The following is an 11,858-nucleotide window of genomic DNA, read 5'->3' as shown; positions in this document are numbered from 1 at the left end:
TTGGACTGACCAGCACCATTGCCACGTGAGACATCTCCTAAAAGATTTGTGAGTTTCTGTGAGACATTGCAGGGATTCACAAAACCCAGGAGTTTGAGGGAATAGACTCTAGGAAGGAGTGAGGGGAACTGAGCTGAAGAGTATCTTGGAAGACTTCAATATTTGGGACATCCTTAACCTCCCATTCCTAGGGACTAGTCTGGTATTATATGTAATGTCTCTGAATTATATTACTAGTAAATTGTGTAAGTGGCTTTTAAATTTGTCATCAAATTCCAAAATCCATGTTTTATATTTGCTATTTTGCTCTCTAAATTTATGTAAGACGGTGTATTTTAAATATGAAAAAATTCTTACCTACAAATTCTGTGCTAATATAGAGTCTGGTATACAGATTAATATACACTACATATATACATCCAAAAATATGCTCACGTGTTTTTTTCCTCCAAATTCCAAACACCTCAAAATATAAAAGGTGTTTTATTTCTTTGTTATATAAGAGTTTTTTAATGCTAGTTGAGAAATAACTTAATTATTCATGTTAAGGAAAGACTGTATCTTAATCTTTATGAGTAGCAAGATAAGGCTACCTTTTTAGATTTTATTAAACATGACAGCTTAATGACCAACATCAACTGCGTTTTTCTAGTCAGAGCTTTTTACTCTGGTACAAAAGTTTTATGGCGACCAAACACATTTCAATTTACATGATGCAATCTTAAAATCATAAAATTCAATTGAACACTTTTCTTTCTTGGTTTACAGTATGAAGGGCGCTTGGTTTCAGTAGAGGAGGGGAATGTCACGGAGTAGCAAAACTATGCAGAGCCCTGCAGGATGATTCTGCAAAGCAGTTGTAGACATCAATTAAAACAGTCCTCTTTGGGCATTTAGAACTTGGAAGATATGCCAGGCAAATGTGTGGATAAGGCCACTCAGAGAAGCTCATTTTTCCACCAGTGAAAATATGTACGATGCTTTCCATCTAAAGACAAATATTCTCAACTCTTAAGATACTGTTTTCTCACATTTTGTCTTCAATTCTTACCTTTTGTCCCAGTGCCCGAAACATTTCAATGAGCACTGCGGAGTGATCTGTAAAGAATTAAACCAAAGTCAAGCCCTCTTAGATAAACTGATCATACACCCAATTTAGTTGAGCCACTTTGGGGCTCTTTTCATTGTAAAGATAACCAGAGTTCATCTGAGAATTAGACTTCCTCAGTGTTGGTGTCCAGCATAGGCGAGGACCCTTGGAAGGGCACTTCCTCATTAACTAAAGGGTTGTCACTAAGAAGCAAGGGGCCCTGGGTATAAATGCAATATTCTACATTGTTTATGGATCAGGAGGATGTGTTTTATTTATTGGATCCTATCGTAGCTTGGGATTACTTTTATAATTAATTCACATTATCTTTCAAGAATGAACTAAAAAGTTACCATGCATCAAGACAAATGCACCTGACGTTATAAAAGCTGGTGAGGGTGGGATCTGAAATATTAAAATAAAAGGGAAATATTTTTGAGCAAGAAAAGTCTTGCTTCCATTGAAAACAAATGGATTAGCTATGTATAATTAGGAAAGCTACAGTAAGTTTCAGAATAATAGTCTTCAAATATATTGGGGATTTTTAATTTCTTATTCTGTAGCGTACATATAAGGTTTCATAGTAGTCGATAACAACTATTAGTAGGAGGACTAGTCCTATTAGATGGGCATTATGCTTGGTAAGGTAGAAAACCAAATCAAACTTGACTATCTAATCATTGCAGACTCAGAGAGACCCAATAGGACAGAGAATTGCCCCTGTGGGTTTCTGAGGCTCATGGCGGTGACTTGGTTTTTAATTTGTTGGAAGGCAAATGACTCTACTCTCAGGTCACTCATTTGCACTCCCAAGCCCAAGTTTCTCTTTGTATGTGTTTGAGTATGCAATAAAATTTACATTAAAGCGATAAACCATATCTCTGTATCTTTTTACTTTACTAAGCAAATTCAGAGAGGAAATTAGTATTCCCCTACTGTGTGCCACAGATATATGCAGCTGCCTATTACGTCGCTCATCACCATCTTTGCTAGTATCTCGGTTTACTCTATCTCATTTTACTATTGCTCTGAAAAACTAGTCTCATACACTGGGAGTAATTTCTACATTTATTTTTGAAAGTGGTATCTATAAATCAATTGAATATTCCAGATGAGGTTTATTATAAGGGGATGAAACTACTACCTTCTTTTATCTTGTTCCCATATTTTCAGTAATAGAACCTTAAGTTTCATTGGATCTTGTTCTCAAACTATTGAATTGTGAGCTTATTTCATCATCCACAGCTAATTTTCTTAAAAACTCTCTACCTATGAATCCTAATTATGTTATTCAAGGATCATTCTGCATCATTTTATGTATATATTACATAGTCAATGGAGTTTCTATAACTGTATCCAGATAATTTATTCTATAAACTGAAAAAAAAGTAAAACTAAACTAGGATCATGAAAATTTACCTGCCAAATTTTATTACAAACGCTTAATGATTACCCCTGAATTATGTTAGTTCAACTGATTACCATACAATTTAGCTCTTCTTGGTAAGCCTTTCTTTCTTAAGTATTTTACTCACAAAGCTGTGATGGAAGACATTTGAAATCGACAGAATTTACTCCATTTCTATTTGTTGTGTAAGCCAGTGGCAAAGTGGTTATTAACTCTTGGGTCACAAGGTCAGTAGTTTGAAACCATTAGTCCACTCCAAAGGGGGGAGGAGGGGAGAGGCTTTCTACCATGTAATGAGTTAGTCTTGGCAACCTACAGCGTTAGTACTGCCCTGTCCCAAAATGTCACTGTGAGTTGGAATACTCTACAGTATCAAGTTCTGCTTTTGCAAAAATGTTTTTTTCCCTAGAAATATGACACTTTAGTATATAAAAACGCTTTTCCAAAGGCTATGCTTCTAATCCATTTTCCAAATGAGCAGCGATGAGGAGAACCAGTGGGTCTTCAATGCCAGATGGGGGCAACAGCCAACGCCTTAACTAGATTATGTTCGGCGGTGGGGGGGTGGTTGGGTGTGAAGACACCCTGTGAGTCCACAGGCCCGGTGTTATAGCCCAGGGTCTTCATTTCCTTGGTGATCACGTTGAAGAGGAGGGTGATGCAGCCCTGGAAACGGACTCCAGTCTCTTCCCGGCATTCACCCTGAGCCACCACCTTGGGGTCTGTGTACTCGGGCCTCCATCCCATGAACCAGCTTGTAAACTTTTGCACCTTAGCTGCGGATTCAGGGACAGACTTGGCGATGGTCCTTTTGTGTCGGCCAGGTGAGAAGGGACGTGCACCACCCCATAGCCTCGGACCACATCATTCCAAAAAGCATCCGGTCCATCTGCACGGAGCGCTCTCTGTGGCCAGTCAAAGGGACTGGTCCTTTTGAAGGCAGCATCGATGGGGAGGTTCTCGTTAGCAGTCGCCGCATAGCTTGACTCTTGGATGTGATCCATGAGATGCCTTCCTCCAAACCGGCTGCAGGAGCCCAGTCCTGCCCAGACACGAAGCAGTCCTTGCAGTAGAGATCATCATGTCCTGCGAACTGGGCGCTCTCCACCTGCCTGTGGACCACAGGTGAGACGACACTGGGAATCGCTGATGCCGCAGCAGCTCTGGGGGAAACACGGAGCTGACTTTAGTTGCCAGCACGCTTGCTAAGAGACACTAGGATTGCCCCCCGAGACTACATTTGCAAGGGGGCTTGTGCCCAGTCCAGGGTAACTTCTATTTGGTGGACGAAGACTAGATTCCAGTGAACGTTCTTCCCCATCTGCTTCCTCAAAGCGTGTTGTGAGCGATAAGTACGTCTATCTTTCCCAGGAGGCTCCGTGATTTGTTCTTTCTACTCTTTGGTTTATATACAGGTAAACTATGACTTACACTTACAACCACTACTGAATCTGTCACAGTGTTTCTTTCTTGAGGAAGTTGTGAGAAAATAGATGCAGACAATATAGAAAAAAATACTGAGTTATGTAAACACGATCATGCATTTTATTAGAAAAAGTTATTGAAGAGATTGGCGGAAGAGTTATGCAAAGGGCGTGAATATCATATTTAGAAAATAATATTGCCTTTGCAGAACAGCTCGGCAGCGCAGAGACCAGGAGAGGGGGCTGACAGGTCCAAGCTTCCTGCAGTTTGAGGAGGAAAACGGAGCTAAGAAAGAAAGAACGAGGAAGAGAAAATCGGGAGGTTGTCCAATCACCGGGAGTGGCAAAATTAGCAGGAGAGTTTCTAACTTGAACCAAGCTCTTCGGTAGCTGGAAAATAAGGATCCGAAACACGGATTGTTTCGTTAATATCCACTCAACACGTAGTAAGATGGGGCTGGGCAATAGAGTGAAGCAAGCAGAAAGCACTGGTTTTCTGAAAGGAAACGCCATGCTTCTTCTCGGGGATCCTCCAGACGATCTAGAGCATTCCACAAATGGAGCCATAATAACAATTGTCAAAATGCCAACGTCCGACCTATTTTCTGTATTATCAGAGTTCATTTTCATTGTTTATGCATTTTTATGTATGTTTGCACTTATGTCTGTGTATATTAAAATATATCTGTAACTTTATTGCCATGCTTCCTTCCACACTCAAAGACTTATGATCTTAAAAGATACTGCTAACAAAGGCAATAATACTGAAAGTTAAATAAATACGTGAAAATGAGATATTGCACTTAAACATTAGATCTGCCTACGAGAACCATTGGAACAGACTGCTGTTAAGTCAGAAACTGCTTGCATATCAACTCCTGAGATGGTGAGGATTATAGTCATTGACCACATTCACTCTCCACTTAAAGGCAGAGGTACTAGTTTCTTTTTTTTCCCTACTAAATAATTTTATTGGGGGCTCTTACAGCTCTTATCACAATCCATATATCCATCCATTGTGTCAAGCACATTTGTACACATGTTGCCATCATCATTTTCAAAGCATTTGCTTTCTACTTGAGCCGTTGATATCAGCTCCTCATTTTTTTTTTTCGCTCTCTCCCTCACCCTCCCTCCCTCAAAAACCCTTGATAAATTATGAATTATTATTTTCTTGTCTTACACTGCCCACTGTCTCTCTTCACCCACTTTTCTGTTATTTGTCTCCCTGAGGGGTGGGGTATATGTTGATCCTTGTGATCAATTCCCCTTTCTCCGCCTACCTTCCCCTTCCCTTCCTTGTATCTCTATTCTCATTATTGGTCCTGATGGGTTTATCTATCCTGGATTCCCTGTGTTGCAGGCTCTTATTTGTAGCAGTGTACATGTTCTGGTCTAGTCTGATTTTTAAGGTAGAATTTAGGTCATGATAGTGGGGGAGGGGTGAGAAAGCATTAAAGAAATAGAGAAAAGTTGTATATTTGGTCTATGCTATACTATGCCCTGGAAGAAGCACACCAGCCAGTGTGATTAACAGGCATCAATGGGATCGGGTATTAGGCATCAAAGACCCAAAACAAAAATCATACCAATGTGAATGGGGCAGTGGGGCGGGGGGGGGGGCAAACGGAGTGGAGACCAAAGTCCATTTATAGACAATTAGACATTCCCTTACATATGGGCCATAAGATATTAGTTTCTTGACAATAGGGTCTAACTTATACCAACCTATTGATTCTAACTCTGGTTAAGTCTTTGTCAGACTTCATGATAAATCTTCATCTAAATGGGTGAATTAAAGTGCTTTGTAGCAGTTATTTCTGGTATCATCAGGAAATTCAATTTACTGTTAACAATCTCTCTTCCCATTCTAGTGTATTGCTTGTTAGATTGCATACTTGTCTATGGTTTAAATAAAATGGACTTCTGCTTCCTCATATGGTAATAACATAACTAGTTTTGTGTGTATGTGTGAGTATTTGATAAAATTCTCAGAACATTAAGGGCAGAGCATGGTACATTTTTAGCATTCAGCTATTAGATATTTTACTCTCTGTAGAATAAAAAAAGGGAGGTGAAGTGGGTTTTGGGTGGGCTGTGATGTGAAAGATTAGCAGTTCCAAACTACACGCGGCTCTGCAGGAGAAAGACAAGGCAGCTCTACCCCAGGCTATAGGGTCACGATGAATCATTATCGACTCAATGGCAGTGAGAAAGTTTGATGAGGTAGAAAAAAATAACACTATAATGCTTTCAGAAAAACTCCAATCTAGCCTATAATTTGTCAATAAATAATGAAATATATATGGCACACACTGTTATTACTCCTAGCCTATTCCTGTTAATTTAATGTGGTGAAAACTGGCTTCGTGACAGCACTTGGGGGACAAGAGATCTGAGTGAAATTGAAATGACATGTTAAATCACACCTGTGCTGGAGTGTATTTAGGATGCTGTTTACATATATGCTAATAAGACTATGTGATGTGACATGTTTGGGGATTAAAATTGGAGGGGAAAAATCAAAAGTGTATGAGAGATTCCAGAAGAACTTTGTAACATTTCAGAAAGACTGATAATTTAATAGAAAGCTCTTTATCCAAGGTATTTAATGATTAGGAAACAAAAATAAATAAGCAGAAATTCAGTGAATCCAGACATATTAAGGGTTTGATATGAGTCACAAAAGTAGATTACATTTTACTATAGACAGGCACTTTTACCTCAGAAAAAACTCTTACATCTAATTAGAAAATATATACTCAAAAATGTAGCAAATTTTTGTAGCATTTCTTTTTGAATCCAATATACCTTATTAAAATCACCAAATATAAATAAAATGCAATTTTAAAATGTACATATACAGAACTTAATCCAAACAGTACTTTTCTTCAGATCCTAGAACTGAAAATTTTACAGTTGTAATGAGGCCCGAGCCATCCACCAGAAAACTTTGTTTTCCCAGTCCTTAACTTTTCTGAGCCTCTGAAACTTGCTAGATTTTCAATTGTAGTGTCTGGACGATGTTGTCTTCAGGGTCATTTATTCATAAACATCTGAGCGTTGATGGAAGTGTCAGGATGCTTCACACTGTTCTCTGAAGGGTTGGCAATTTAAACTCATCCCTCCTGAACAGGAGAGATGGGATTATCTGCTCTTGAGGAGATTTACAGCCTCAGGAGCCTTACTGTGCAGGGTCAATATGAGTTGATATCTACTCAGTGGGTTTGGTTTTATTTTAGCCATTAGTCAGCGTGCATGAATACTTGCATGAGAGAAGGTGGACACCTGTGTCCACGACCCTGTGTGCCATTGTGTGGAAAATAAAGTTGTGTTACTTAATGATAAAAGAAAGCCATGTTCAATAAAGTAACTGAAAAGAATGTCACCGAGTCTCATAAATATACTGCATGGATTGCACCATCTGGTTAGAAAAAGGGCTCTGGGGCACCATAGTTCAGTGTTCAGTTTTAACCCAAAGGTCAGAGGTTGAATCCCTAAGCCATTCTATGAGAGGGGGCAGTGGCAGTCTCTTCCTTAAAGATTTCCGGTCCTTGAAGCCCACTAAGGGAGTTCTACTTTGTCCTGTAGGATTGATGCGAGTTGGAATCAACTTGATTTCACTGAGTTTTGCTGCTTAGAATTATATATCCTTTTCAGGTAGGAATTACAGGTATAATGTACATGAGCTCTTAATTTTAATTGAGGTGGTTATCTGTAATGCAGGCTCAAGGAGATCATTTATCTTGTTTATGGAATTAGTTCAGGCTCATTACTCCATGATAAGGTTCCTCAGGACACTTAAATAACAGAGATGCAGGATCATTTAATGGTACAGATGCATAAAATATTTGTTTCCACATGCATCCAATTAAGTTTTAAATCGCTTTGAAGGAAAAGCTTGTAGTTTTTACAACTAGAGTAAGGATTCATTTACTTTGTTAACTTCAACATTTTTAAACTTCAGGTGTGTATCAGGGTTGCATCATTTCACAGTAGTTACTCAATCTTTATCCTGTGCAAACACTCCTGATATAATACAGAAAGGGGGTCACAACATCAACATTGAGGGAAGACTCATTCACAACCTGCAAGACAGACAGGGCATAATCTTGCTTGCTGACAAAGAAGTCTGGAACCATTTCCTGGTAAGGAACACAGGCTCCTGACTTCAGTATGAATTAGTCTTCCGTGTAAAGAATGCAAACACCCCCAAACATGACGCATCAGCGAATTTGTGATGAAGAAAACAATTGAAGTTATCAAGGATTTCATTGTGCTGGCACCCACAGTCCATGTTCAGGAAAACACTAGTCAAGAAATTAAAGCAAACGTGACATTGTGGAGTCTGCAAAAGGCCTCCTTTTCAAAAGCAAAGACGTCACTCTGAGGACTAGCATGCATCTGACACAAGCCAGGGCACTTTCAGCTGCCTACTATGTTTTGGAAAGCTGGGCAATGACTCAGAAGACCAAAGAAGAGTTGATACCTTCAAATTAAGGTGTTGGCAAAGAGTGTTAAATACAGGCAGTCCCTGGGCTATAAATAAGATCTGTTCCATTGTCCATAAAAATATGTAGGCCAAGCAGAAAAAATGCAGACAATTCTTATTTAGCCTAACTTTAGTACAAGAAAGGGCTCCACGCCTTTCCAATGAAGCTTTGGAATAAAGCTGCATTTGAAGCAATGGCGCCTGTTTTGATGAAGACTTTGTTAACAGTGTTGATTAAATCTTTTCCAAGTGAGTCCCAATTTCTATCACTTTAAACCAAGCATTCAAAGATGGCAATGCCCCATTCAGCCATGGCAGGGCACTGTGTTATTTTCCTGTGTGTTCCTTTGTAGAGGACGACCAAATATCCAATTCCACACATTAAGATCTGGAAATGAGTCATGATGCCTCCAGAAAGCCTCTCAGTTTAGGACTGGGACCCTCAAAGGTTCTGATCTTGGCCCCATGATAAACCATCCAAATTTTAAAATGCCTCACCTTACCACCCATGACAAAAGCAGTTTTTAAGCCTTGTATAAAAAGGCAAAGAATAATCCATAAATCAGATGTTCATTACAAAAAGGCTCACTGTACGTCATGGGCTACTAGAAGAATGACCAAGCATGATTTGGTAGTCCAACCAGAATTCTCCTTTGATGCACATATGACAAGAGGTTGATTCACATACTTTGCATGCTATCAGAATGTGCCCATTTCTTGAGAGGAAGTCATTCTTGGTAAATGGAAGGTCAGCAAAATATGAAAGACTCTCAGCAAGGTGGGTGGACACATTGGCTGCACCAATGGGCTTACACACAGCAGAGAGTGATGCTGACTCAGGACCAGGGAGTGTTTCATTCTATTACACAAAAGGTTGATATGTGTCCTTACCTACTTGACAGTGCTTTATAAAAATAACATTAACACTACTTTAAGTTTATTTCAGTTTTTTGAAAACTCATGAATCTTTTACTCCACATCAGTTGCTGGTTATTATTAAGTGATAGACAAAGCATTGATAGGAATGACACAGAATAGGATCTGTTTTCTGGTCTGGACCATTTGTTCACCATTGTTCTTAGACGCCATTGAGTCATTTCCTACTCATCTCAAATGAAGCAGATCTTTGCAAATTTAATGATAGTACGTTGCCTTCTCTGTTCAGCTCTTTGATTGTTCATTTCTTCTATTTGCTTTAGCTACTCTACCTTCAAAACCAAAACATGGTTGATCAACTTAAAACTGAAGAAGAGAGTAACACAATGATAAATGGATAAAAAGTCAGTGTAATTAGTAAATAAAATACTTTGAAATAAACATACAGCATTTGCTGAGGTTTTCTGATAATACTGACAAATAATCAAGGTGCTATAAAACAAAATAGTATATTATTAAATTCAACATTCTTTAAAATCCCATTAAATTACTCAAATTTTCAATTTCACCATTCCTTTCTAGTAAATTTTGGAATTTATTGAAAAGTCATAGTTGCAAAAACTAGTTGGTAAACAGGACATGGTTACATTTTGGTTTGAAACATTGAAATCAATCAAGGCTTGCTTCATTTGCCTTAAAAATAAGTTACTAACCATCAATGTCATAAGAATACATTTTAAATATAAGCAAATAAGTAATATTAAATATTACTACAATACTTCTTCAGAATCTATAGAAGCTAATGTTTGCATTGTATTTTGGCTTGAATATATATATATATATATATATATATATATATATATATAGTAATTGAATAAAACCAGTCAAATGCCAGAAATTTTATATATTTCAAAAGAGTATTAAAATGGATTCACATTGCACTTATTGATACTATTTTTTAAGAAAACATGCTGCACATTTACTTCATAGGTCTTGAATTAAAAACAAAACAAAAAAATTTGTTATCTCATGCAGAGTGATGCCCCCAAATTGGATCAAATCCTTGTGTACATGTCAAAGCAATTGGTTTTTTAATCAGTGACCATGATTAATTGTTGCATTATTCCCTTCCTAGTACCATTCACAATATATTTACAAAAAAGCATAGTATCAAAACCCCATTTAAATGCATATTAAGTGTATTTATTTGAATTGTGATTTCTGAAAATTCCTTTATATACCAAATATCCAAGGGATTCCCCATTCTCACTTACAGAGTAAATTCAAAATGAGGATGCATGAGAATTATAAAATAGACTAGTGTAGAACCAAATATTTATTTTCAGTTTTGAGATGCAGGTTAATGCATTTTATGGGATACTAGATATTTTCAGTTAAGTACCATCAGTGAAGCTTCTAGGAGGATAAGTACTATTGTTTCTTTAGTATTCATCTCAGAAAGATTTGTAAAATATCCAGAGGCTTATTAATTTATTAGGTTAGGCTAAAAATTTTAAGAGAATTCAAGAGGAAATTGATAATCATGTTGAATTATTAGGCCAAAAATGTCACAAAATTCATTTTTACACCCCACTGCTCTCACTTGGTTTGTATTCCAGGATGGTCTCCTCTGAGAAATAAAAATTGCAATTTTCATTTGAAAGAAAGTACTTAGGTATAATCACAAGAAAATCTAAAAGGTCGTAAACCCAAAGCTACATTTTACTCATGGTCATTAACAAATTCAGAACCAGTTTCTTCCAGCAATTCCAGCAGAACATCGAGTTGCCAGGAGGAAGATTTGTGCGTGAGAAATAGCAGGCTATTTTCAGAAGTAAACTACTCATCCAACAGTAAATGGCATTTAAAAATGAACCACTTTTCAATTATTTTACATCGCCCCATCACAAAATAATGGATCTTTCTATTGTGGAATGTTAGTAAAGAGCCAGTTGAAAGAATTGTAAAACTCAAAATCATATGCCTTCTTCAAATCTGCCGATTGTTCCAGGAACAAGTATGCACTAGGCTCATCTTCTGCATCTTCCAGAACACTCCACAAATACAGGGCTGTGGCATAAACTTGACAAGAAGAGCAAGTGATCAGGATGTTAAATGAAAATAACCTTTCTTTGTATAAATATTAGCTATTATTTCTATCCTTTGTTCTCCTTGGGTCCTTTGTTTTTAACAAACAAAGAGAAGATGAGTCCGTGGTTTAATTTTTCCACAACAGAGCAGAGATGATTTGTGATATCAAATGATGAGTTTATGCATGAGGGTTTGTTTCAGTTCACGAAAAATGGAATTAAAAGATCATGGGATTTTCCACGAACTTTTGGAAGCCTCCTCCTACTTTCCATTTTTATTACTAATCTCTATGTGAGTAGCAGACTTCATTTAGTTTGCACATGTGTCTTGTTCTAACCCACAGCGACCCCACTGCCAAGTGGAGCAGAACGTCGCTGGGTGCTGCACCACGTCTGCAACCATTCCTCTGGTCTCGTCCATTGTTGCAGCCACACTGTCAGTGCCTCCTACTGGGGGCCTGCCTCAATTGTACTTGCC

The 11,858-nt window shown here is 37.9% G+C and overlaps 1 pseudogene; it reads right to left on the bottom strand.

The window, feature by feature from the left end:
- Nucleotides 1-3,002: 3,002 nt before the first annotated feature.
- LOC142457752 (B9 domain-containing protein 1 pseudogene) overlaps nt 3,003-11,858 on the bottom strand; it is a 54,971-nt pseudogene continuing 46,115 nt past the window's right edge.

The sequence above is a fragment of the Tenrec ecaudatus genome, chromosome 10, assembly GCF_050624435.1.
Source record: "Tenrec ecaudatus isolate mTenEca1 chromosome 10, mTenEca1.hap1, whole genome shotgun sequence".
NCBI lineage: Eukaryota > Metazoa > Chordata > Mammalia > Afrosoricida > Tenrecidae > Tenrec > Tenrec ecaudatus.
The sequence above is the reverse complement of the archived record's forward strand: the minus strand, read 5'-3'. Positions and strand labels throughout refer to the sequence as shown.